Genomic DNA, 26663 nt, shown 5'->3' with positions numbered 1-26663 from the left:
AAGTAAAGTCCACATTTGTAAAGCGCACAATCACCCGTAAGGGTCTCTAGGCGCTGGGGGCCGTCAGGAAGATTAAGCGAGCTATTGCCCAGAGTCACATGGTGCTGGGCTAACCTGCCGCCGGAGCCGGGGATCGAACCGTGATCCCCAGATTCCAGCGTCAGTCGCCCTGGCCGCGGCGCCACACCTCTCCCACTACCATAGTGTGATGTGAAGTAAATTAGCCGCCCCCCCCCTAAAGGGAATATCTAAATAGGTTTAGATTTACAAACATATTTCTTCCTTGGTGATTTTGTATCCCCAGGGAATTAAAATATGACATAATACAAAACAAGGATCCTTTGTTCTGCGCAGTTTTATGAATGAAGATATGCAGAACGATTTTGTTTGGTGTTCTGCTAGCCAAAGCTAGTGAATTGAGTGTATTTTCGCTTCTTGGACGTACATCAGTCTGTTGGGCTGTTTTTGCAGTCTTTTTAAAACACAATTGAGAAGCGTTTCTTGTAAATATGACTTACAACTAATATTTACAAATGGTTTGGTTTAAGTACAGTCTGTGGGCTGTCCTTTGTTTTTGTTCTGAGTATTGGTTTGTGGGTTAAATGTGTGTTTAAATGTCTATGTGGTTTTCACATTAGTGCAAACTTCTGTAAGTGAATAGTGATGGCGGTATTCACGAGATGCATGGCTAAAGCGCGCTGTATTGTGTGTCCTGAGTGTTTTGACCCCTTTCTGTTTATGTCTGAAATGAGCTCAATGTCTGTTCGTGGTTTTTCTTGATGTTTTCAGTCTATTAAGCAACATTTTGTAAGCATATTCTTGGGTCTGTTGCTAAATAAAATTGTCCTTTTTAGAAAGAAAAAAAATGGCGCAAACATTTTGTCATGTTTCAAGTTAGGCGTCTGTGCTTGGGCTTATAAATGAATGCGCCTAAAAATGATAGGCAAGGGATGCAGCTTGCTCTTATATGTGGAATTATCAAAAATAATTGGGTTTATTAAAAAAATATATTAATTATGAAAAATAATTATTAAAAATAAGTGCTACAAAATTTGTTTTTTACTATTCATGAAGCTTAATGCTCATACTATGACATCCTAGCATTAAAATTTAATTTAAGTTGTGCTATACCACATAATGAGAACATTAGCATATGGAATTTCACTTGGCGCAGGCGTACAAAACTCATTTTTCTAAAGATTTACATGGGATATGTCTGATTAAAAATCTCTGTAATTTGTAAATAACATTCTGAGGATGATTAATATGTATCACAAGTATAGGAATTTTATTTTTAAGTGCCCCAAACATCAAAGTCGAATTTGGGTAAAATTGACCATTTAAAACAACATTCTTGCCATTTATGATAGCTTTAAAGTGCTTTAGGCTTCAGTAAATGCATACATTTAGGTGTAATACAAATTTGCAGACTGTCCCCATTTGTGGTTTGCTTTTAAATGACCCAGTGAGATCCATTTAAGGTTGATGAAATGAGTACCATTGCAACAAGCATTTGTTCTAAAACTGGTATGTGTGTTATTAGGTTCGGTGAATTATTCACAGTAACTGTTGTTTAATAATCTGGGAATAGAGATAATTTTTAGCGCCTAAAAAGGAGAAATTATTTTTCAAAATAGAGTGAATTATTGCAGGTTAGGAGTAATTAGGAAGGCCTTTCGCCTTTGTCAGCCTCAGAATGAGCAGAAGCTGTGGGCTAGGAGAACAGGCTGCTCAAGTTGCGCTAAGATGGTATCTTTAGTTTTCCTGTAAACAATGGAAGAGGCTGTCATGTTGACATTTGTGACCTTTTAAATTAGGGCCTTGTCTCTGTGGAATGCAGAATGACCTTGCTAAACAGGCCTCTAAAAGGTGGGGTTTCTGGTCTCTAAATATGAACATCAATCAAATTAAAGAACTTAATTCCAAAGGGAAAATATAAAAAAAGGGTTTCTTTGAAAGTCCCAAAATCATGTTAAATGCTCTGCAGAACTGATACATTTGTATTTCTGCTCTAAAAATAATGTCTGCTAGTTGCTTTTATTTGACAGAAAACGAAGTGGTGCATTAAGTCTTAGACAAAAAAATAAGACAAAGCCCTTTACTAACATTTTGAAGACTACATGCCTAAGTGAGAACGATTTGCCAATTAAGAATTATTTTTCACAGTGGGAAATTGTAGGTACCAAATTAATATGGAGTGTCAGTGTAACAATTTTACTTTTAGGAAGGCAAAACTAAGGTGGCTTGATGTTGCAAGCTGCCTGACAAGATGGTAACAGTTAAGTAATGGAAATTTATTTTTGTGTCTGTTAATGTGTATTATGTTTTGTCTTCTGATTAAAAGTTATAATTGATGTCTGTTTGTTATGAGAAATGTCTCTCTTTTGTGTGTTGTGTTTTTTTTTTTTTGCTTCTGCTCACAGATCATTCATGGATTGTTCTGGGTGATTTTAAGGCTGACCAGACACGTGAGTTTGGTTGGTTGGAAAGAGATGTGTTTTTGCGTAATTTCTTTGAAAAGAAATGTTTGTGCATTTTACATATTCTTGCATTTTATCCTTTTATGAATTGTTCCTGCTGGTCCTGTGTGTCACGTAAGTTTCATTTGACAGCCAAATCTCCACTACCTGGTGATTTGCTGTCAAAAGGAGGGTGAGGATTTTAAACCTGACAAATTAAGCAGGCCCGAATATTGTTAGTACATGACCTGGTGTTGTGCATCACCGCTCATTTATATATGCTATTGTTTTGTCTATGCTTTTTGTACTTGATATACAGCGAGTATATCTGATGGCTTGACATGTCCGCTTTGTGCGTTTGTTTGCATGTTTTTGTTTTATGTTGCTGCTTATGATACTATTACAAGTTTACCTGTGTTGTGAACGGATATACATGACGATGTGTATCCTGTACAACAGCTGGGTGAATTTGCGCTAAATTTCACAGATATAATATTTTTTCATCCTGTGAGCAAGACAGACAACACTTCACGAGTGCATGTCAAATTTGGCTATAATGGTATTTGAACAAAAATAAAAAAGATATACAGGAAAAAAGGTTTCACCTACAGTCACGTTACTGCCCCCTTTCCTGTAAGGAACAGGCAGCCCTAAAATTATGTATCCTGAATTGGATGTAAGGATAAAATATAGATCTGTGACGTTTGTGCATGGTGACCTAATTTTTATATTACATTAGTCAGTTTTGTTCTGCTTCCTGAATAGTGTATGGCTTTGTACTATAAAGGAAACAAGGTTTCATTTTCCCCTGAAGAAGGAATTGGAACATTAGCTGAGATTACCGCATATGGTGTAGCGGCCAGCCGTAGAGTTTAAATTTGTATACTATTTTGACTTTTTGTGTATCACCCATACTCTTGTTATTGTGTCACAAACTTGACTATCACCTGAGTAATTTCTTGTTCTTCCTATAGATTTTTCTTTTGACATTTCTCCCCTGATTGATGTCACATTGTACCTAGTAATTGGGGATTTTAGCTGTGTCCTAGTCCCATTTTCCCTTTTCCATATTCCTTTCACCAGTTAGCCTTCTTTTTGTTATTATTGTATTAGGTTGACACTTCCAGATTGCAGTAATGTACTAGGAACACCTATATGTAATTATTGAGAGAAAAAATGTGTTTACCCCATTAGATGATGCCACTATGTGTGAGGACATCCATTTAGATAAAATTCTCATATCGTTATCTACCCTTAGATGGTAGAGGATATGCACTCACATGGAAACCCAATTGAAGAAATTAGAGGCACTGTTTTGCTTATTGCCTTTGTCTTTGTATTCTATGAGAATGACAGTGTATTTTAGATCACAATAGTTCCATGGCGTATAGCCACTCCTTTGAAGATTGCAGGCCACCTGTGTGCAGTCCCTATGTTAAATGAACAGTTTTTGTACTAAATTGAAGGAAAATAACAAATATGTCCCATTTCCTACGTCACTAGGTTCTGCGGGATTAAGTTATAATAACCTGCAGACCTTTGATGAAAACCTAATTCCCATGAGTGACAGTCCCAGCACCCAGACAGCGATCGCCAACGTGTCATCAGTGGTATCTCCAACGTTTTGTACTTGCTTCATCAGAAGGCGTTGAACATCAGAAAAGAAGGAGGAGCTGGGTTTGCCACAGAACCAGAGTTCCAGTGCAAAAGAGCGAAAGAGAAGGATTCCAGTTATTTTAAGTTTTTAGTTTTTCACCTGTCATGTGCTGGTAACCTCTGACAGTAGGCAGTCCATTGAGCCCCTTGGCCTGAGTTTTGGCCACACCCCCCCCTTTTCTTTGCTCCAACGGAAAGGCAGTGCACCGGAGGATCCAAGACCGGCAAAAGGCACTACATTGTGGTACCTATGATTAAATGAAAGAGCAGCCCGAGCATCGTCTGACACTGAGAAGCGAGTGTTGGAGTCTGAAAGTGTTGCTGAGTATGAAAGCCTATTGCTCTTTCCTGATTAATAGTACTTGGGTCTGCATGAGATGATTTGTGCTCATGATCAATGAAGATCATGCTATCTGTAGTGTCTGCCGCAGAGGAGAGATACTGGTGCACTGCCTTGAGACATTGAGACTTTCGAATGAGTGTTTGCCAGGAGGGCACTCCAACGGATACTGAGAAGCACCATTTACATGAAAGGCCTGAATGAAGAGGCCCATGCGGAAGAAAACAACAAAAGAAGATTTGATGGACAATAGAAGCCTGCCAGAGAGGCTTTTGAACGGACTCTGGGCATAGTTGGTTTCACAAGTGGTTTCCGTGCGATTGCATATAATGGGTGTTAGGAGACTGATTCTTATTATTTTGCTGGCATTGTTTTAAAGTAGTATTCTGTTTGGTAAAAGCAGAATAAAGTCCATTCTCTGTGGAAGAGTATTCCCTTTTCACCTCTCGCCACTGTTTCACCTGAACATATAATAAGTTACTGAAATGCACAGGAGCCATAGAGCCATAAAAATGTTACTAGATAATTTTAGGATTTGCTTTCTGCTTAGGGCTGTGAAAATCGATACATTTTGTTTGTAATAGTGGTCATTACTTTCTCCTGTTGTCTATATGTTCTTAAAAACTTGTTTTCTAGTGTTTTTAAGCATGATGTTGTCTCTGATGGGTGGGATTGTTTTTGCTACCCAGTTGACATCTGTACCCACCTCCCAACCTAGGTCTCTTCCTATCACTACTTCTTTGCATTCTTTCCATACTTTACCTGAACATGAACTGGTTAGGAGGTCAGAGTTTACTAATAATTCCTTTGTACAGCTTCTGCATCAACACCAGTTAGTAATGAACACCACTAATTGTTGGGTGTGTGGTCTTATGCCACATACTACAGATAGAGGTATTCCCTATTTTGGTTCTGCCATTTAGTTACAATGGGTCTGTATGGGCATATCAGATGATGTTTATTTATGCCAACGAAGTCTATCCCTTGTGTTCCATGAAAGATAACTCGAGTAATAGTGCCTTAGTGAAGGGAATAACGGATAATATTGATATCGATTCAGACACAGACTGAGTGATTCCCTATGTAAGGGCAAAAGGAGGGTCTGAGGTTCTGTGAATTCTGAACCCTTGGGTTCCATTTTGTGCATGGTAGCCATTTTGTGGTTGCCCTCACATAGGCCTATGACTGTGGCTGAACAAGTCTTTAGGACACGTACACCTTAGCTTGAGTTTGTGCTGACTCCTGTTTGACCTGAGTGAACTGACCCTGTTGCCTGAAGATGACCTTGTTAAACCAGTTCCTGCCCTTTAGCTGATCAAGATTGAGGATCAAAGCACAGGACATTATAGAGTTTGGTATGCACACACACACCCCTTATCTGTTTTCTGTTCCTTCTTTTATGGTCTGTTTATGATATGGGTTGTGGTCCTTTTATTATGGGTTTGTCCGGCTTGTGTAAGAAGGAATGTTAGGCCAGTCAAAGTACACTTTATTCGATTTTTTAAAAAAAACCATAAAAGGCACATACAATACATATACATTAAAATCAACAATTCATTTATCTACAAAATCAGTGCAGGTCATGATTAGACTGTTATACATCGTATTTGGCACATAAAAATTTAAAATCTGTTAAAACGATACCATGTTTCCAATAAGGTGTTCAGTGGTACACGTTTGTTCCTCATTCTGGCATTTTGCATGCTTGCAAAAGCTAGGACTGCCCCTTACTTGTATGCTGAAGTTTGTAACCCTAAACATATAAAAGGCCTCTGTTTTCTGTATTCTTCAGACTACCTCCTTCAGTTGCTACGGCTTCTGTGTGACGTGGCCTCACTTATTAAATTTAATAAAGATGTCTTTTCATATTTTCAGCTTCTGTGCCAAGTTCTTTTTTATTAGTAAGTATTCCCTGAGAATGAAGATTACAGTTCTTCAAAAGGCGGCATCGCCTTTGAAGCTTCCAGCCTTTGATTGCCATTCCGGTGTGGAGGAGGTATGACTCACCTCCCCCAGAGCAGACATTGTTCCTGGACTCTGAGAGCGAAGGCTGTTACTCCATGAGGTCAAAAAAATGTCTGTTTGGCTAAGACTAATCAGAGACCACACCAGTGTTGCCTAGGTTTTCAGGGGGTACCTCTAAGATGCCCTCTTTGTGCATTCATAAATAAATCCAGCACTAGCATCAGTGTGGATTCATTAGGACAAGATGTTTGGTACCAAACATCCCTGGGCACAGTGAGGCCATCATGGTGCTGGGGAACCCATAATGAAGGGTGTCCAACTCATTTACTCTCTATGGCTTCCCTGCGCACTTACAATATACAAGAATGGACTTAGATATTGTAGGGTCATATCTGCTCAGGCAGATATGACCACACATGATTTAATGCACCTTGCCTTAGGGCAGTAAAGCCTGCACATTGGTAGGTAACCTATAATAAAAATTATTCTCACAAATATAGTAGAGTACTGCAGTAACAGGATCTGCTCCATCTAAATGTAGTCCCCAATTCTCACGCATTTCAAAAGTGTGGTCACATTTACTCATACCTTAAAATAAGTATCTCAATTCGATTTTCAAGAATATACACACAGTTTTCCATGATGTTGCCAATCTAATGCTAATGGGACTACATTTCCGGGCTACCGTATGTTCATGTTATGTTATGTTTTAGGCCATGTTGGTGCATTTGTGTGATTCGCTGTTCTAGCCATAATAATTATTTTTCTATCTTCTACTGAATCTATACATTTCTTCTCAACATCTGTCAATATACAAGTCAAATTGAGTCTATGGGCATAAGCTGTCCCTAATATTTGGTGGGTTTAAAGAAATGTCCAACCATATCCAGTGTTCTAGCGTCAGGCTGATGAATCAAATATTTCAGCAAGGGAAGTTCTGAAAAGACTAAGTCATAATTGAATAATAATATTGGAGATATCCCTTTCCATAGAAAAGAACCTTCAACAAACTACAAAACACATCATAAGTCAGAGGCATATGATGAAATGAATGAATGAATGAGATAGTTTTTTTAGAGGGCGCATTACCTGACGGTGTCTTAGTGCTGAGCAGATGAAGAGCCGAACGAGGTGCAGCAGACTTGAGGGTACGTCCTAGGTGATTCGGTTGTTTAAGAGGACATAGCCAGGTCTTTAACTGCTTTCTGAATAGCTGTAGGGTAAGTTGTGAACAGAGTGCAGGAGGAAGGGAGTTTCAAAGCTTTCACCCCAGGTAAGCCAGCGTTCTACTGCCCTATTTTACTCTTTTAATTCTTGGGACCCTGACCATGTGCCCAGAGCTAGATCTAAGGTTTCTGCTAGGCGTGTACCAAGTGAACCTTTCTTGGAAATAAGACAGGCCGATCCTGTGGAGAGCCTTATGCATTAGGCACAGAGCCTTGAAGGAGATCCTCTTCTCCACCAGCAACCAGTGAAGGCAATGCAATAAGTGAGAGCCTGGTTTGAACTTGGGAATCTTCAGGAGCGTTCTAGCTACAACATTCTGTAAGGACTGCAACTTTTTTTGTCATATGTTTGGAGGTGCCTAAATAAAGGGCATTGCAGTAGTCCAACTTGGAAGCGATGAGGGCCAGCATTACCATCTTCTGTAAGTTGAACGGAATGAACAGGAGGATTTTTTTGAGAACCCGCATTGTAAAAAAGCCACCAGAGGTCACTGCATTAATTTGAGCCGAGAAACACAGTTTGGTGTCGAAGATGACTCCCAAGTTTCTTGCCTTCTGCACTGGCTTGGGAAAGTTGCCCAGCTCCGAAGGCCACCAGGATGCATTCCAAAAGGAGGTCCCTTTCCCAAAGAGCAGCACTTCCATTTTGTCCAAGTTCAGCTTGAAACAATTACTCTGCATCCAACTCATGACTGCCGCCACACATCCACAGAAATTGTTTTCATCTTTCTCAACCTGTGATGAGAAGGATACCACTATCTGTGTACCGTCCACGTAGGAAAGTACAGTCAGACCAAAAATATGGTTGAGCTTTACCAGGGGGGTGAAATACACGTTGAAAAGAGTAGGACTAAGTGCAGAGCCCTGCAGCACCCCGCAGGGGAGGGGAAAGGGCTGGACTTTGCATCTCCCATTTCTACCCACTGTTTTCTGTCTTCCAGAAATGAGCTCAGCAGAGTTAGTGCAGTGTTCCTAAAGCAAGGAGTGCAGATGTTTAATAAGTAGTGCATGATGGACCGTATCAAAGGCAGCGGAGAGATCCAGTAGGATCAATGTCGCTCTGCCGCCTTTGTCCACCCTGACTCTTATTTCCTCTGCTGCAGCCATCAGTGCTGACTCCATGCAATGGTTTGCTCTGAAACCGAATTGAGCAGAATCAAGCAACTGATGAGTGTACAGAAAAGTTTGGATTTTCTGATTCATGGCCTTCTCTAGCAATTTGGCAGGGCACGGAAGCCGGGAAATTGGTATGTAGCTTTACATCAGTTTATGGTCCAAGGAAGGTTTCTTCACCAGGGAAGAATGGAAGCTTTTTTCCAGATATTTGGGTAGTGCCCGTAGCTGAGTGCATCATTTAGTAAATCTTTGAGTGGCCCAGCCACCTGGTTGGCCACCTTGTTGATAATCAGTGGGGGACCTGTGTCCGAGGGGGCTCCTGATTTGATAGAGCTCATGAGACTGATTGTTTTATTCCACAAGAGAGTAGAGTACTTCTCAAAAATAGGAGTGACACAGGACTCTGTGGATACACCGAGATGCATAGCCTCATCCAGATGAAGAGAAAGGTCAGTACCAAGTGAATTCAGAGAAAATGCTTGAAAAATAGGCTTGACCTTGAATTGTTAGAAATCCGCTAACCTGTTGCAGAAGGTTTCATCCAGTATGAAGATGTTACTATTGTTCCATTTAGACATATTTTCGACAGTTTGAAAAAGTTCCCTAGTGGAATTTGCAGCTAGTCTGATTTTTTCTGAGAAAACCTTAATCTTTTCATCTATTCAGCTTTAATTAGCTCTTTATACTCCATAAGAAAATTTAAAATTTCATTTTTTTTCCAAGAGCGTATTATATCCTCCAACGACGCTCCTGATACTTGCATTTAAGCTGTGCTGCTTTCAGTGCCGGTGAGAACCATAGGACTGATGGATTTTTCATATGGCTCTTCAGTGTTTTTTCAGGCACTACTTTGATGCATGCCGCGTCCAGCCAGCACGTGTAGCTGATTGCTGCACAGTCTATATTATTAATCGGATCTGGAACTGATTTAGAAAGAGCATCCTGAAGAGCTTCAACTTGGTATTCTTCAGAGGCCTGTATTTAAGGATTCTAATTGTGCTGTTTAATTCAGCTCTGTTGCACGGGTTAGTGATTGAAAAGAAGATGGCCTTATGATCCGACCATGGGAGTGGCAGGAACTTGTCTATTTCTAATTCTCCATTGTTTGTGAAGATTCCATCCAGCGTATGATTAGCTGTGGGTACTTTGATTAGATGGTGTAGGCTGAAGCTATTGAGAGTGTCGACCAGGGAGCCTGAGTCCGCATTAGAGGACAACTATAGGTGAAAGTTGAAATCCCCTACAAGCGTGAAACTTGTATGTGTTATGGAGGATTCCATAAAGGACTGGATTTTGTCAACGAAACCCATTCTTGGGCCTGGAGGATGATAGATTAGCAATCCTTGAAACATGTATGATTTGTTCAGTTTAATAATAAAACTGAGTGCTTTCCAGTCTAGATGAAATATTGGTATGAAATTAGCCTCAAGCGAGTTGCGATAAACAATTGTTAGCCCCCCCTCTTTTACCTGTACTGTCTAGCCTTTCAATGTTGAAGCAGTACGGGATAGCAGTCTTAATATCTGGATTAGACATGCCCTCTGCCCAGGTCTCAGTACGAATGGTAATATCAGGATCATGCTGGATCATGAGGTCTGCAAATTCATATTTATTCTCAATAAGTGATCAAGAGTTAAGAAGCATACAGTGGTGTGCCTTTGCAGCTATCTGGCTGTTGGTTAATTCTCTGATGGGGACTCTAGGGATAACAGGCCCTGACCAGACGCCTGCGCTGGGAGAGACATTGCACACATGACACCTGTATTTGTTTGAGCCTCCGCACCAGTCATGAGGGAGACAGTGGATATTTGTTCTGATGTGGCGTAAAGCAAGGAGTTCATTCCTCGTGTAACTGGTCAGCAAAGCAGAGGTCCTGACGCCGTCCAGGCACGGACGGGCAAGACAGGCCAGCCTTTGGCGCGCCAGAGTCACACCCGCTGCATGCGTCCGCTGCGCTCCTGGTCTCTTTTCAGCATTTATGGCTGAAGTAAGAGGAAGACTAGTGCACCAACCCTCAAGATGGCAGTCAGCTAAGTAGTGAGTCGATAGTGAAGAGTGTGTGGAGAACTACCTGTGGCTCCCTCCACACAAACCGGAAAAGATGAGGTGGTGGACCGGAGAGTCAGGGAAGTGCCCGCAGGTATAAGTGTGATCGAATAAAATAGTGGGTTGCAGCAGAAAACCTTAAAAAAAATGTACCCCCTCAAAATTAGAATTAGAATTGTAATACTCTCTTTTGTAGATGTAGTCAATTGGAATCACACATAACAGTCCCTAGCATCCATAGTGTCAACATATTTGTAAATCAATTTGAAAAAAACATTCAATGAATATTCTCCTCTAGATGCATCTGCACCTGTGTAGGCAGCTGCTTTGATACAGCTGGGCAAAGTAGCAGCTGCTGGGTCAAGTTTTGCTGAAAAATATGTGATTGGTCTGTGGGAATTCCCATGCATCTCGGTTAGTACTGTGAGAGCTCAGCCCTACCTCTCACTGCAAAACAAATATTTTCCATTCGGTTTCTGCAAATCCATAATGGGTGAGTTACATGGGGTCCCCGTAATCTCCGTCAGAATTCCTTGTTTATTTCATTGAGTCAATCACAGGAGTAATCCCAGCAATGGTTTCAGGGATCAGATTTTACTCTGGGATTCTCGGATACTCAGCATTAGGTTTCACTTTTATGCGGACAGGTTCAACACCTTTAATGAGACCTATGTCTTTCCCTGAAAAGTCTCAGACTTCAGGGAGCACAGTGCCTCTCAACTCTGGGGGCAGATCATCCTTGGTCAACATGGGGTACAATCTAACATCTGAACTCTGGTTTGCATTTTGAAGGCAAAGTCTTCATCATGAGTCTGAAACTTGATGCCATTCGGGGTACAGTAAATAGAACAATTCAACTAGCACAAAAGATTGCGTCCAAGCAGACTCTCAGGACTCGAATCACATGCCACACAGTTTACCACAAATTTTAATAGGTGCTGCTACAGTGATATTGTTAGACCTGACATCATTGGCGTGAGTCTCCCTTCCAATTTGACGGATTGCCTCCTCTGTTTTGATAGGTTTTTGCTGGATTTATGCTTTGGGCACTGTGCCACTGCTAATCAGTGCCACAGTGCAAGTGCTTCCTATGTTAAATTAATGTATTGATTGGATTCCATGATTGGGTTATTTGATTTATCTGTCAGCCCCTAGTACAGTGCACCATGTGTGCCCAGGACTTGTAAATCAAATGCTGCTGGTGGGCTTGCAGCACTGGTTGTGCCACTAACAGAAGCAGCTTGTAAAGTGTGTCTCAGGCCTGCCATTTGCAAGGCCTGTGTGCAGTCCAGCACTGCCATGTCGACTCGGCCAAGTGCACCCACTTGCCAGTCCCTAAACCTTCCCTTTGCTTCATATTAGACACCCCTGTGGTAGGCCCAAGGGCAGGGTGCATTGAAAGTATAAGGTAGGACATGCTCTGATGTGTGTAGCATGTTCTAACAGTGAATTACAGCCATTTTCGTTTTTCACTACTGAAGGCTACCTGTTCTCATAGGCTAGAATCGGCAGTTAGATTATTACATTCTTATAATCCTAACTGACTCAGGGAACATGGTAGAAATTCGAATTTAGTATGCCTGAACTCAGAATAATAAAATACATCTTTTAGTAAAGTTTATTTTAATATACTGTGTTTAAAAATACCACTTTTAGAAAGCAGGTATTTGCTTGCCTAACCACGTGAGCCCGCCTCTGCTGGGTTGTGTATTCCTTGTCTGGGTTTGTGAGTGACAGGGCTTGGGAATTCCAGGAGACAGGCTGGGGCAGCCCGGTGGTGAATAGAGAGATCTGCATCTAAATGGGAGGGAGGAGTTGCACCTGCGACCTGAATAGGGCTGGGCCTTCCCTCTACAATGCTGGCTCCACCCCCTGTGGCTTGTCTGATGTCTCTGCCCTGCATTGTGAAAGGAGAGGAGGAATCATGTCAACATAGTGCTCAAGAGCTGTATCTTCCCTACCCTGTGCTGGCTCCACCTCCTGTGGGGCGGCTGATGTCTCTGCCCTGCACAGTGAAAGGAAGAAGAGAGTCATGTAAACAAAGTGTTCAGGAACTAGTTTGGACTAGGCAGAGGCCTCTCTGCCTTCAGAGAACAAAGGATTTTGGGGTATAAATATTGGGACCCTGATCCCAAGAAATTAGATCACTTCTGGAACAAGAAACCTTTCTGACAAGGAGAAGAACCAAGGAAGCTGCAGGAGTTTGGACTGCCCCTCTGTCAGTGTGCTGTTTGCTGGGTTGGCCTGCAGTGGTTGCTTCATTGCCAAGGGAAAGGAGAAGGAACTTTGTAAGGACTTTCATCTACAGAATATTCTCCAAGGGCTTGAACGGTACTTGCCTCCTGCTGAAGTCTCTGGGACAAAAGACTTCACCTCCAGCTCCCTCCTGAATTTCCTTGCTGGGAATTCTGACTCCAGTCACTTACATGCCGCTGGGAGCTGGAAGCGCGACACATCGAGAAGAAGCGTGTCGCCGCCGCAGCTGAAATCATCGCAACGCTGGAGAAGCGAGCCTTCGTCGCATCTCCCTGGAAGCGTGTGTTCATCAAAACTGCCTGCTGTCGCATCACCGGAGAAGCGTGACGCCATCGAGAGAGTCGCCATCGCATCACCGGAGAAGCGTCGCAGGGCCTGTCGCGGCTCCAAAGTACAGAGTCGTCGCAAGGCTGCCAGGGCGTCATCGCATCGTCATCACATCGCCGCATCAAGGGCGCCATCTTCTCGCATCGCAACCGGATCATCGCATTGCATCAAGGCGCCATCTGGCGCATTGCAACGGGCCCGCAGGCCGAGAATCTACGCATCACCTCCGCACTGGTAAGGCTCACGACGAGTCCCCTACTCTGCGCAAGCATTGAGGAAGGACGCAACCGTTCCCCTGGGTCACGGAACCAACGCATCTCCCCTTTTGAGAGCCTCTTGTTCACTTTGCGTTACGCATCCAGGTACTTTGTTGAGAACTTTGTCGCATTTACCAACAACTTGAACTAAGAGACTTTTATCATCTTTTAAGCAATCTTAAGTGTAGTATTGTGGATTTTTGTTGTTTGTGGTCTTGTGTTAAGTCTATATAAAGAATACTTATTTTTATAAAACCTGTGTTGTGTCCATCTGTAGTGTTATCACTGTATTACTGTGTATATTAACAAATGCTTAACACACTGCCTCTGGGATAAGCCTGTCTGCTCGTGCCAACTACCAAGGGGGTGAGCAGGGGTTATCAAGGAGTGTAATCCCCTTATCCTGACTTAGAAGTAAGGGTCCCTACTTGGACAAAGGTGATAACCATTGACAACTAGAGACCCCCTGATCTAACAGACAGGGCTAGTCAAATGTTTATTTGCAACTCCTACATCTTTGATTCTTTTTCCAGAAAGGTGTTGGTTGGGAACCTCTGCTAGTCTCACAGTAGAGCAGGTAGCACCAGTATCAATCAAGAATGATGGGGCTGGCCATTCACCTGACCATCAACAAATGGACCGCTCTGGTCTACCTCTAAAGTTGCACCAAGCTCGCAGTCCTCCTCCCATCTCAAGCACCGTCATTGCGATGGGTCTGAGCCGTAATCCTTATCTGCTTGTTTCAAATGTACCCTGACTCATAAAAGCATTGGTGTTTACATTGGGAACCTGTTTGGCGCAAATATAGGAGCATTTGCATTAAATGGTGGCAAAGGGGGTTGTGGGGCTTGCATCACATGAGATTGGGACATCCTGAAATTCTCTGCTTATGCACTTACTGTGTCTGAACCAAATTATTACCTTGAGATGTCTGAACCTGATTTCTATCCGCCATGGTGTCAGCATTTAGATGACATTCCCACGTACAATGCCCCAACTTGCCACAAACATGGCAAAGATTAATTTTCATCAAAGTAGGCGCATTAATCCCTGTACTTGTATCAATCAGGACACCGCATCCTCTGCCTTGCAGTTGAAATCCATTTCCACCTTGCATTACAGGAACTCCCTGTTGATGCACTCCCTGCTTGGGGCCAACATTCCCAACAAACTGCTGATTCTGACCTATTTTTGCAGCTTTCACCTGTACCACCATCAACTTCTCCTTCAGTTTTTTGCAATGCAGCTCCAATTCATCACTGCAATATTTTACCATCCCCAAGATCTCATCAATTGACTTATTCTGACAACAAATCAGACGCTGTTAAATCATCATGCTGATCCCAGATATCAATCCCTGCACAAACCTGAACACAACATGTCCCATTTCATTTGCTTTAATAGTCACTGTACTGTTTAAAAGCATGCAGCAGTCTCTCATAGTAAGAATGTATAGTTTCATTGGACTCTTGGGTCGACCTGTCAATCTTCAGCCAATCAATATCCTTAGGGGACACCTTCAACTTAAAAAATGTAATCACCTGATGATACTTTTTCATCACCACTAGCGACTGACCCTTTGTTATGGGATGTTGTGTTGGTTCTTTTTTGGGCAACTCCACAGCTATTTTGTATTCAACCCACAAGTCACCTGGAACCACAATTTCAAACTAGGTATTCAAATCTATCCCAAAAACCTTTGAAATCTTCATAAACTGGTCAATCTGCTGATACCATTCCACTGGGTTTTCCCTCAATTTTGGAAAATCATTTGTGAACGACACAAGGTACATGGACATAACATCTACCAGGCACTTCTCTCATTGGAACCATGTGTATATATATCCCCATCCTCCTGTTCTGTTCTAGACGGAGGCAGCTCTAGTCTGACTTTCTTCGGTTCTCTTTTCTTTGCCCACCTGCCTTCCTGCCTATCCAGCTCACTTCACTTTTGGACATAGTCAATTAATTCCCTGATCTGTAATTTCATTCCTGACAGTCTCATAGTAGTGGGATCACATTCATTAAAGCATCAATGGTAACTTTTCGGTAAGTCTAAGTAATTTCATATCTATGAGTCAATTCAGACAACCTTTCATGAGCTTGTCCAGCATGTCTAGAAATATCTTTACACATGAACAAAAGCTCATCATCTCAGTAAGGTTTTAATTGGGCTATGTCAAGAGTTCCAAGTATCATTTGACTTATTCAATTTTCAGTTCGTCTACATCTATTGTCTTTTCCCTCCCTGGGAGTTGAATATTTCTTTCACTTGGTCTGGGATTCCCACTACCAGCTGGGGTGTCTATACCATTGAACCAATCATAAAGTTCTGAGGCAGTACGACCATGTTGTTCTACCGGCATATTAAGAATGATCTCTCTGCTAAAAAAGAACCCCGATTTGAGTTAGGTGGTTAGTTCAAAAGAAAAATGTCAGAACTTGTTTAACCCATAGATTTTTCTCTCCTAAGGGCACTATTATTAACACATTGTAGCACATTCGTGTGGGGCATGAAAAGGGTTGGTGATCTTTGGGAAAACTTTCCAGTTGGGTCAAACCTTGTCCAATTTAATGTTCACTTGCAACACATGGGGTATTACCTTGTATCAGAACCAGAAGTATTTGAGGAATTGGTCCTGTTGTCGAGCCCACAGGATTGCTACCTGAGGTACCCATCCCAGTAACAACAGTCAAAGTATGGGTAGTATTTCCAAACACTCCAGGTTTATATAAGGGAACTACAGGGCCAATTGTTAAAGGAACAGTCAGTGCATCTGGGGTATTTAGGACAGGTACATTTTGAGGGGCTGTCATCCCTGAACCCTCTCCCATTGAATTCTAACTTTCATCTACTTGTGTCACACAAGAAACAACCCGGAGCAACACTATCCAACTTACCCTGACATTCACTTCAAATGAAACCTCGACTAGTGGGGTATGAGCTGGATTGATACAGTTCCTCCATGTGCACTGATATTCAATATACCCACCACACTCCACAATCACGCTAAGATAAAGTCCCTATCTCATTAGCGTTGTTGACAATGTCTCTCCACTGTCACCACAACACAGCTGACAACTACGCCCAGTGTCTTCTACACTGATAACGTCTCTATTTATATCCTGGGATCTTAGGCCACTTTGGACCAAAGAATTACTTCAACTTCTCTGCATTAAGCACCATATTCACACAACAACTTAAGCCATCTCCACGAACACCACACAATCACGGCAAAACACTGCAAGCTAAACTGAAGCAATTGCAACGCGCATCCCTAGTAATAATTACACCTCCGCTGCTGCAAATCATTTCCGAACCACTGGAACTCTGCCAAACCATCGAGCGAGCCATGGGCTTTAGGAGTTAAGACTGGGCTTGGGTAATTTCTGAATGGGACCCTAGCTACCTCACCTCAGTGACAAACCATCCAACGAGCTACCAGTTGATCCATTACTTTGCCAACCCTCTTACCATTCTTATCTGGTGGACCTTTTTTGCCGACTGAGAGGTAAAGGAAGTTCGTACTTCACCAATCAATTTAATTAACAGTTAAACCCATTTGGATGCACCATAAGGCCCGTGAATCAGTGACTATATTTAAAAAGGTTTATTACAAGTTAGCAGTCAGGTTCTGGGCGGCTCCTTGTGGCTGCCGGATGTTACTAGAGTCTATATAGACCATAATCCTGTATCAATGGGTTGGGCCGTCCATTGCCTGATACTCCGTACCAATCGTTCAGATGACAACCCTATTCAGGAGGGACAGGTGTCTTTCCTAGAAGCCCAGGAGCCCAGCTTCTGTATTTTCCTACTCGTGTTCACTGTGCAAGTCTACTGTGGGCGATAGTACCCGTTTCCACTTTGCCGCTGGCGCACTTATTTTTTATTGTTATGCTTTCCTTGAATGGTTAATTTCCAACTTAATTGTACTGTACACTAATATGAAGATGTTTGTTTCATCATGTTGCTCCTGGGCTGTGAGAGCCAGCAGTACATCCGGTTCAATGTAGAGACTGCATCGTTAGTTCAGATTGTATGATGGCCCTTGCTTTTACATTTTTTTGTTACTGCTCCTTGTGAGACAACACGTTATGTAACTCTTTGTGGAATTCGGAATAAAATAACAATTGATCAGTTTAATGTAAACAAATCTCAATACCATGCTGTAAAGATACATATTAGATCTGTCATCTTTTGGCATCATTTCCCCTGTTTTTTTTTCTGAACTCCCTTTTCTTACTGTGCACTGCATTTCATTTTTGCTAGTTTTGGGGCTCTAGGCACTTTACTACTGCAGACCACTGCTAAAGTGTAAGTGCTCCCTGTGTAACTTGTATTGGTGATTGGTTCATACATAATTGGCATTTCTGTTATCTACTAGTAAGTCCTTAGTAAAGTGCACCAGGTGTGCCCAAGGTCTGTAAATGAAATGATACTAGTGGGCCTGCAGCACTGATCCTGCCCCCCACATGAGTAGTCCTGCAAACATATCTCAAACCTGTCACTGCAGTGTCTGAGAGTGCAGTTTTAAACTCTCAGTTTGACCTGGCAAGTGCACCCACTTGCCAGGCCCAAATCTTCCCTTTTTGTACATGTGAGTCACCCCTAAGGTAGACCCAAGGTAGCCCGATGGGCACGGTACACTGTATTTAAAAGGTCAGACATGTGATGTTGTGTTTTACATGTCTTAATAGTGAAATGCTACTATTTTCGTTTTTCACTATTGCAAGGACTGTCTCTCGCATAGGCTAACTTAGGGGTTTGCCTTGAAATACCTCTTAAGTGTGATTTCCCAGGGGAGCAGTTAGAGATTTGGGGTCTCTGAACTCGCAATTTAAAAACACATCTTTTGGTGAAGTTGTTTTTTAAATGGTGGGTTTGAAAATGCTACTATTAGAAAGTGAAACAAAGAAGGCTCGGGTCCCTCCCTCTGCCTCCCTCCTCCCTCTGTCTGACGCCCTCTCTCTGTCTCCATCTGTCTGTCTCCCTCCTTCTGTTTGTCTCCCTCTGTCTGTCTCCCTCCCTTTGTCTGTCTCCCTCCTTCTGTCTGTCTCCCTCCCAGTCTCCATCTGTCACCCTCTCCCTCCATTTGTATGTCTCCCTCTCTCTGTCTGTCTCCCTCCCTCTGTCCCCCTCCCTCTGTATGTCTCCGTCTGTCTCCCTCCCTCTGTCTGTCTCCGTCTGTCTCCCTGCCTCTGTCTGTCTTTGTCTGTCTCCCTCTGCCTCCCTCTCCCTTTCTCTGTCTCCCTTTCTCTGTCACCCTCTCTCTGTCTCCCTTTTCCTCCCTCCCTCGCTCTCCCTCTGTCTGCCTCCCTTTCCCTCCCTCCCTTGCTCTCCCTCTTTCTGCCTCCCTTTTCCTCCCTCCTTTCCTTCCCTCCCTCGCTTTCCCTCTGTTTGCCTCCCTTTCCCTCCCTCCTTTCCCTCCCTCACTCGCTCTCCCTCTGTCTGCTCCCTTTCCCCCCCTCGCTCTCCCTCCCTTTCCCTCCCCCACTCTCCCTCTCTTTCCCTCCTTCGCTCTTCCTCTGTCTGCCTCCCTTTCCCTCCCTCTCCCTCCCTTTCCCTCCCTCCCTCGCTCTGCCTCCCTTTCCCTCCCTCCCTCTCCCTCTGTCTGCCTCCCTTTCCCTCCCTCCCTTGCTCTCCCTTCCTCCCTCTCCCTCCCTTTCCCTCCCTCCCTCGCTCTCCCTCTGTCTGCCTCCCTTTCCCTCCCACCCTCGCTCTCCCTCCCTCGCTCTCCCTCTGTCTCGCTTGCTTTTCCTCCCTTGCTCTGTCTCCATCCCTCTACCTCCCTCTGTCACCCTCTTCATCTCACCCTGCCTGTGTGTGCCTGGGCTGAGACAGCTTCCGGGCACACACACACACACACAGCTGCACCAGAGCACTTCGCAGGTCTTTAAAAGACCATTTGTATGTTAATGAGGCGCCCCTTCAGCTCCACTCTGACTATCACTGGAATGCCCGGGCCCGAGCAGCAGAGTCTCTCAGAGTCGCGGAGCGCAGTGTTTGCAGATACTTTAATTTGTTTATTTTTTAAACACGGGTAAATTGTCTGCAAGTCCGCGGGCCGCCAAGGACGGCTTACCGGGCCGCCTGCGGCCCGCGGGCCGTACTATGAGTACCCATGCTCTAGACAGTCACACAAAGGGAGATGAAGTGTACCTTTCATATTCTGATGGCCCATTTCCAGGCTGATGAGCCTTCCTGAGCTAGTGTGGCAGGAGGAGTTGTCACTGACACCTGAATAGGGCTGTGCCTGTCCTCACACAAAGGTGTGACCCCGCCCCTGTAGTGTGCCCGGAGCCAGATCAGGGAAAGGCAGGGTCTTGTGCACCAGAAAGACTTTCTTTTAAAGTTTGCCTACTTCAATGGCAGAAAGGGGTATAGTATTGGACCTGTCACACCCCAAAATCAGATCACTTCTGGACTGAGGCCAGTCTGCCAGGAAGAAGAGCTGGATGCTGTTGGAGGGACTGCCACACAGCCTGTTGCTTTGTTGTGCTGGCCTGCTACTTGCTGCTTCTGTCCCAGTTGTGAAAGGACTGGACTTTGCTTTCTATATCCTGCTTCCAAGGTTCTCCAAGGGCTTGTGCATGCTTGCCTCCTGCTAAAAAGTCTCAGAGCCATCAAAGAATTCACCTACTAGTGCCTGGTCTCTTCTGCTGGGAGCTCTGACTTGCCAAGTGGTGCCAAATCCAGTTTCTGGGCCCTTGGAAGTGCAACCTGGTGATTTAAAGAAAAAATCCACACATCGACTCCCAGCGCCTGTTTTCTCGATGCATCGCTGCACAAGATCGACGCATCACCTCCCCTTCCTGTAACGAACCAGCGCATCAACTCCCCTGGCAGTAAGGTACCGACGCATCACCTCCCCTTCCTCGCAGTAAGCAACCGACGCATCACCTCCCCTGGCAGTAAACTGATGTATCACCTCCCGTGTGGATTAAGGAACCAATGCATCGGTTTGCTTTTCTGGCACCCGACTTCCCCTGCGCCATCTTTGATTTTTGACGCATCCAAGGTACTTTGTGGTAAAAGAAAATAATCCATTGATTTCTATGGACCAAACTTACAGTTTAATTGACAGTACACCACATTTGGCTGTACAATAAGGAGCAGGAATCAGTGACTATAGTTAAGAAGGTTTATTACAAGTTAGCAGTCAGGTTAAGGTAAACAAATTTCTATGCAACAGTGCTGAATGGAAACCTTCAGTTAACGCTCTGTCTCTCCATGTTCCATGTAAAGATCTTCTTCTCAGGCGCTCTCTATCACTAGTACTGTATTACATCTATTCTCAAACTAACAAACCATGTGAATGTACCTGCAAGGAAACGACACATAAGCAGAAAATGGAAAAAAACATTTAATGTAGAACAAAATACAGGCCTAGTTATGACAAGTTAATGTATTAAATCAACGGTGCACATTTAATATGTGTGCACATTTATCCACAAATGAATAAAAACTGTCAGTACATTAGATTCAGGTTAAGATTTTATAAAGGTAAAATAACTTTGAGTATACGTCTCTAAATGTGACTAAGAACTACATTTAAATGCAAATGTGAAACATTAGTGCACACATTACATAAGCCTTTTAGTTTCCAGGGTAAATATATTTGAATAGTGTAAGGATGATTTTATTCCATCACCAAAACAATGAATGCTGTTTAATACAGTTACGGCCCACAATGAATATATGAGTCTCCAATTCTACAGTGAATGCACTGCAATAGTGATGTGAAGTGCAACACTTTGCATTAATAATGTTAGGGCACACAAGTATGTTGTGCTAATTGCACGTATATATTGCGTATTTGTGACGTGTAAAGATGGAGCCAAAATTGCGCTGCTCCATACTCACTGAACCATCTGAAAGTACTTTCAGTCTTTGTTCTTGCTAGCCCTTTGCATAGAGCAGCAAGTCATATTATATGGAGGAGCAATCACTTTCACTGTTTGTGTGAGAGCTTAGCCACACAGTTTTTTAAAAGCATTCTGGCCAACTTTTAGATCACTGCTTCATCTATACTTTAGGGTCTTATGATCTGGAATCATTTTAACTGCCTTACTGCTGATACTGCATCATATTGGTTGATAACAGAGCAACTAAGTCCTTGCTCTTTTGATTTTTTATACGGAGTTTTACATAACGCGACCTTGACCCGAAGGTCTCGGGTATCAGAGCGCTTAACATAGCACCAGGTGCGTTACATGACGACACATTCATTTATTTGTGTTAGGCATGGGGAGATTAAGGGGTATATGTATGAAAGAATGCATTTGCCATTCTCAAATAGCAATATTTAGAGAATCGCTATTTGAGAATCGCGAAACGATATGTAAATAAAAAAGCACATTCTTTTGGCGATTCCCTGGCATTCCTTAATAGCAACTCGCAAATTGCCAGTCGCAATTAAGGAATGGCTTCCCATCCATTCCTATGGGCCAAGAGGCCCATAGGAATGAATGGGAATTGCGCGGTGCAAGGGTTCCAAAAAGACACCTTGTTGCACCCCTGAAAGGTGCATGTGTGGATATGTGGCACACATACATGCCCTAAGGGCATGTATGTGTGCCACATGGCACTTTAAAAAAAGCAAAAAAGTGCTTTTTAAAGGAAATCGCAAATTACCACCAACTTGAAGTTGATGGTAATTTGTGATTCCTTAAGGCAATATCGCAATTTGCGATGCCTGCTAACATAGCATTTAGGGAATCGCAAATTGCGATTCTCTAAATGCTTGCGCAAAATAAGGAATCGCAATTTTTGTGATTCCTCATTTTGCGAGTAACTTTAAACTTACCTACATACCACACGGCTAAATTGCGATCACAAACGCTGAAATTCTGCGAATTACTTAGCTTGATACATATGGCCGTAAGTGATGTGCCCAGAATCACAGAATGTTCAGTGTCATTGATGAGACTCGAACCCGGTTCCCTAGATTCGAGGTCGCTCACCCTACCAATTAGGGCAACACCTCATTCTAATTGCAATTAAGTAATTTCGTAAGGAAATCCATCATAGATTTGAAGTTTAGTGAATGTTGTTTGTTTCACTGTTTGTATGAATTTCTTATTTCCATTTACAGAGTCGAACAAAAGTAGTGCAGAGTATTAGATATTAAATGAAATTATGATTTAGAAAGCGCTCTACTGCCCATGTGTGTCTAGGTGCTTAGAAATTCTGGCAGGTGAAAAAAGACAGAAAAATGTAACCTAACTAGGGTAAGCAGAAAAAATAAAGTGACAGTGCAGGCCTAACTATTTATTAAAAAGCTTATGAAAGGTTAGAAGATTAGTTATGTTTTTTAGGCTAAGAAGCAATGGGTTCCATAATTTGGCGTTGCCTCCACGAGGCTCTTGTCTGCCCTGGAGGCTTTCTTGACTTTGGGCATGACCAAATTAACCATAGAAGAAGATCTTAAAGGTCAGGAAGGGGTGTACCGTTTGAAGAGCTGTCTTATTGATTCTGGACCCTCATGGTGAAGGACCTTGAAGGCGATACAAAGAGATTTAAACTCTACCAGCTTTTTCATCGGGAAACAGTGGAGTGAAGAAAGAGTTTGAGAGACTGACTGATATTTTGGTATCCCCAGAAGTAATCTTGTTGAAACAGAAGAAACAGTCTGATTACTGTGAACCTCATTTGAGATGGTTCAGCTGATTCATGTTTTGCTCTGGACCAGAGGGGCCTGAATGCACTTTTTCAATGCTTTATTGTTGAAATCTTTACACGTACCCATGACTGATTTTTTTGTCTAAAATGGTCCCACTTTCATTTTTTTTTTCAGCATGTCAATCTGTTAAAAGTAATTTTCAATAGCAAATGTATTTAAATTAAGCTCACCATGTTGGGGTGGGTGTCATTAAGACCCAGGACCCTCGTGGGCATGCGCTTGCCCCCCTGCTCTCCAACTCTTTGGCCGAAGGCAGAGGCGGTTGGGGATCGATCGTAAGGCAGCTCCTGTTCCCGGTCATGCAAGATGCAAGAAGCTGGGGGCAGGAATAGGAAGACGGGTCCGTGGTGGACTCGTCAGTTCCATCCCCATTATCATGGTGTTGCGATGGGGGCCATTTTAGGCCCAGTCCGCTTGGGCTCCCTCTATTTATGGCCATGAGCTTGAAGCCAGCCCCCAACATGAACTTGGTGGGATTACTGGTCCTCCCCGCCCAGCAGAGTTCAGCGGCTCCAATCTTTCAGTTGCGCTGGGAGTTTCAGCAGCCCATCGTGCGGGCAGCCCTGACATTCATTGAGTGCCGTTTACGGTTCTCCTGGTCTAATGGAGTACAGCTGCCCAAATTATTCTATTGCCCCACTGCGGCCCTGAGCAGCCACAAGCCACCGGCCCTTTATTTGACCGCCCAACATGGTGGGCCATTTGTGATCACGGCACATTGGCTACCCTATTCCCCAGTTCCTGATTAGAGAAAAGCTTTTCTTTGTGGCCTATTCCCTTTCCTGGCCCCGGATAACTGCTGTCTACAGCCTAACAGCCCCTTTCCCCACGTTCTTGCTCGGCGGTTCTTCCTCAGCGCTTCGTTTCACTTCACCAGTGGTGTATCATGTGCAAGCTGACCAGGGCCAGGAATGCGGATCAGATTCCCTCCTAAAGGTGAGAGAAGGGAGTTTTTGGTTGCTACAGGTTTTTTTTCTATACTTACTTTTCGTGTTTTTCATATTTTTTATTTCTGGTGCTGTTGTTTTTTTTGTCGTGAGTCAACCTATTTGGGGGTGTTTATTTTTGGGACACAATTTCAGGGAAGGGTGGCTGTGTGTACAAAAGGAAGGCTTGGGACTCTGAATTTAACCATGTAATAAAGCTCCTACTAGCCAAGTTAGGGGAAGAGGGTGAGTCCTCCAGTGCAGGGTCAGAGGCTGAGCAGTAACAGGATACCTCATCTAGTAGCCGTCCCTGCCAGTCTAATGTGCCCCACGGGCATCCTTCCAGCACAAGAGGTCTAAGAAACAGGCAAATCCATGTCCATTGCTGGGGTAATAGGACCCACTTGAAATAAGGGCATCCCAGCTACTGTCACATGCTGGGTATCAGGAGCATGGGCTAGTTCTTCAGAGGAGGTCCCTATGCCAGCAGCATATCTGGTGCAGGCAGGAGCATCCTGTTATGCGGGTTACATGTTGTCTCCATCTTAGTTTTGCCTTTTCACTTAACATCTTTTTAAGATGGTGATTTGAACGTGTTTTTCACTAACAAGACAAAATGACACACACATTTTTAGGTCGAGCCTGTCCCATTCCGCAGGAATGGATAGGATCGAATTCATGTCGGCGAAATCCTCCTCAAACTAAGGGGTTTCAGCCCGGCGTTTTCTTGCAGTTCACGTGAACATGCACGAGCATTCACGGCCAGGGCTTCTCCTCCCCTAGCAGCACTCCTCCCACACCAGCAACTCCCCCCTCCCACACCAGCACCTCCCCTCTCTCTCCCCGCAAACACAGCCTTGCCGTAGCAGCACTCCTCCCACACCAGCACCTCCCCCTCCCACACCAGCACCTCCCCTCTAACTCCCCGCAAACACAGCCTTCCTTTCATTTCTCCTCCCCCTCCCCAGCCAGCTTCCCCCAGGCCGTGTTCCCTCAGATATGCTATTGCATATCGTTTGCTACCTCTTGTATTTTGTTGCTCTTGATACTTGCACAACTGTCACTATTGTCTCATGTAACGTAACGTTTGCTTTTGTAACATGCTCACTTGTAATTTTTTTCTTCATGTATCTAAAAACGCCTCCCTCGCGCTCCTTTCTCCCTCTCTCCCGCTGCCTAGTCCTCCCACCCCCTCCCTCTCCAGCGCGCGCTCCACTCGCATCTGCCTGCTGCTCCCCCGCCCACCCCCCCACTCCCCCAACCAGCAATGCCGAGAAGCTTGTTTTTTTAATTGCCACTCGGCGCCAATGCTTGTTATTATGGTTTAGTCATTGTTGTTCTGTATTCTGCACTGTAGGTTTCAATTACACATATTAGGATTCAATATTCTTGCTTTATTTTATGCTGGTAGGCAATGACTGTTTACCCAGACTAAGTAGAGATTTTTTCTGCACCTGTCAAAATGAGATATGGCCGGTGTTTTATTATTTAAACAGCATCAGTTTTGAATTTTGTGAGAGGCACTTCACACCAGAGTTATCATGGAAGCTGCTGAGAGTTGTGAATGAGAGGCAGCTCCGCAGGCCCTTACATTCATCCTAAGAGGGAAGATAGTTGCATAGGATTGCACACTTAAACAGAGTATGTTTGGTAATGCATTGAGGCCGGCTTCCTGAGACATTACACCAAGACATGAGGTTAGTTATTGCAGGAACTTATTACTGAAACTCAAACATTTGGAAAATGTTCTGGTTACGAAATAAATAAGGATAAAACGGAGATTATGGCATAGAATATTGCCAATCAGGAGGGGTCCTGTACTCTCTCCGATTGTTTTATATACACTCTCTAATATTCCTGTGCCGATCCCCCTTAAATAAAAAAATAAAAAAAAGAACTCTATCTTGTCCGCTTTTCTCTGGGGTAACAAGAAATCACGTATGTCCATCCGCAAACTTATTCGTCCTAAAACAGAAGGTGGGGCGAATTTCCCGGACTTTCCTTTGTATCACAAATCCTTTTTATTGGCCCAATCTTCTCGCTGGCTTTTAGACTCACATGCAAATTGTCGTCTTTGGACAAAACTTGAGTGTTCTTTTCTTTCCCCCTTTTCCTTCCATGAATGTAAATGTAAATGTAATTGAGCTTATATAGCGCACAGCAACCCGCAGTGGGTTTCCCGGCGCTTGCTTAGGGAACCCTTCCTGGTATTCCCCTGTGAGATAGCAGGGTATCCACAAGGTGAAAGTCAGGCATCCCACTGCGAGGGGCCATTGTGGAGATTAAGCAAGCTATTGCCCAGAGTCGCAGAGTGTGAACCCGTGAGTCACCGGGGCGAGAATTATCGAGTCCGTGGAATTTTTTAGCCCAAGACCCGCCGAGGCAGGGAATTGAACCCTGGTCCAG

This window comes from Lissotriton helveticus, chromosome 4_1 (genome assembly GCF_964261635.1).
Source record: "Lissotriton helveticus chromosome 4_1, aLisHel1.1, whole genome shotgun sequence".
Taxonomy (NCBI): Eukaryota; Metazoa; Chordata; class Amphibia; order Caudata; family Salamandridae; genus Lissotriton; species Lissotriton helveticus.
This window is presented reverse-complemented; position numbering follows the sequence as displayed.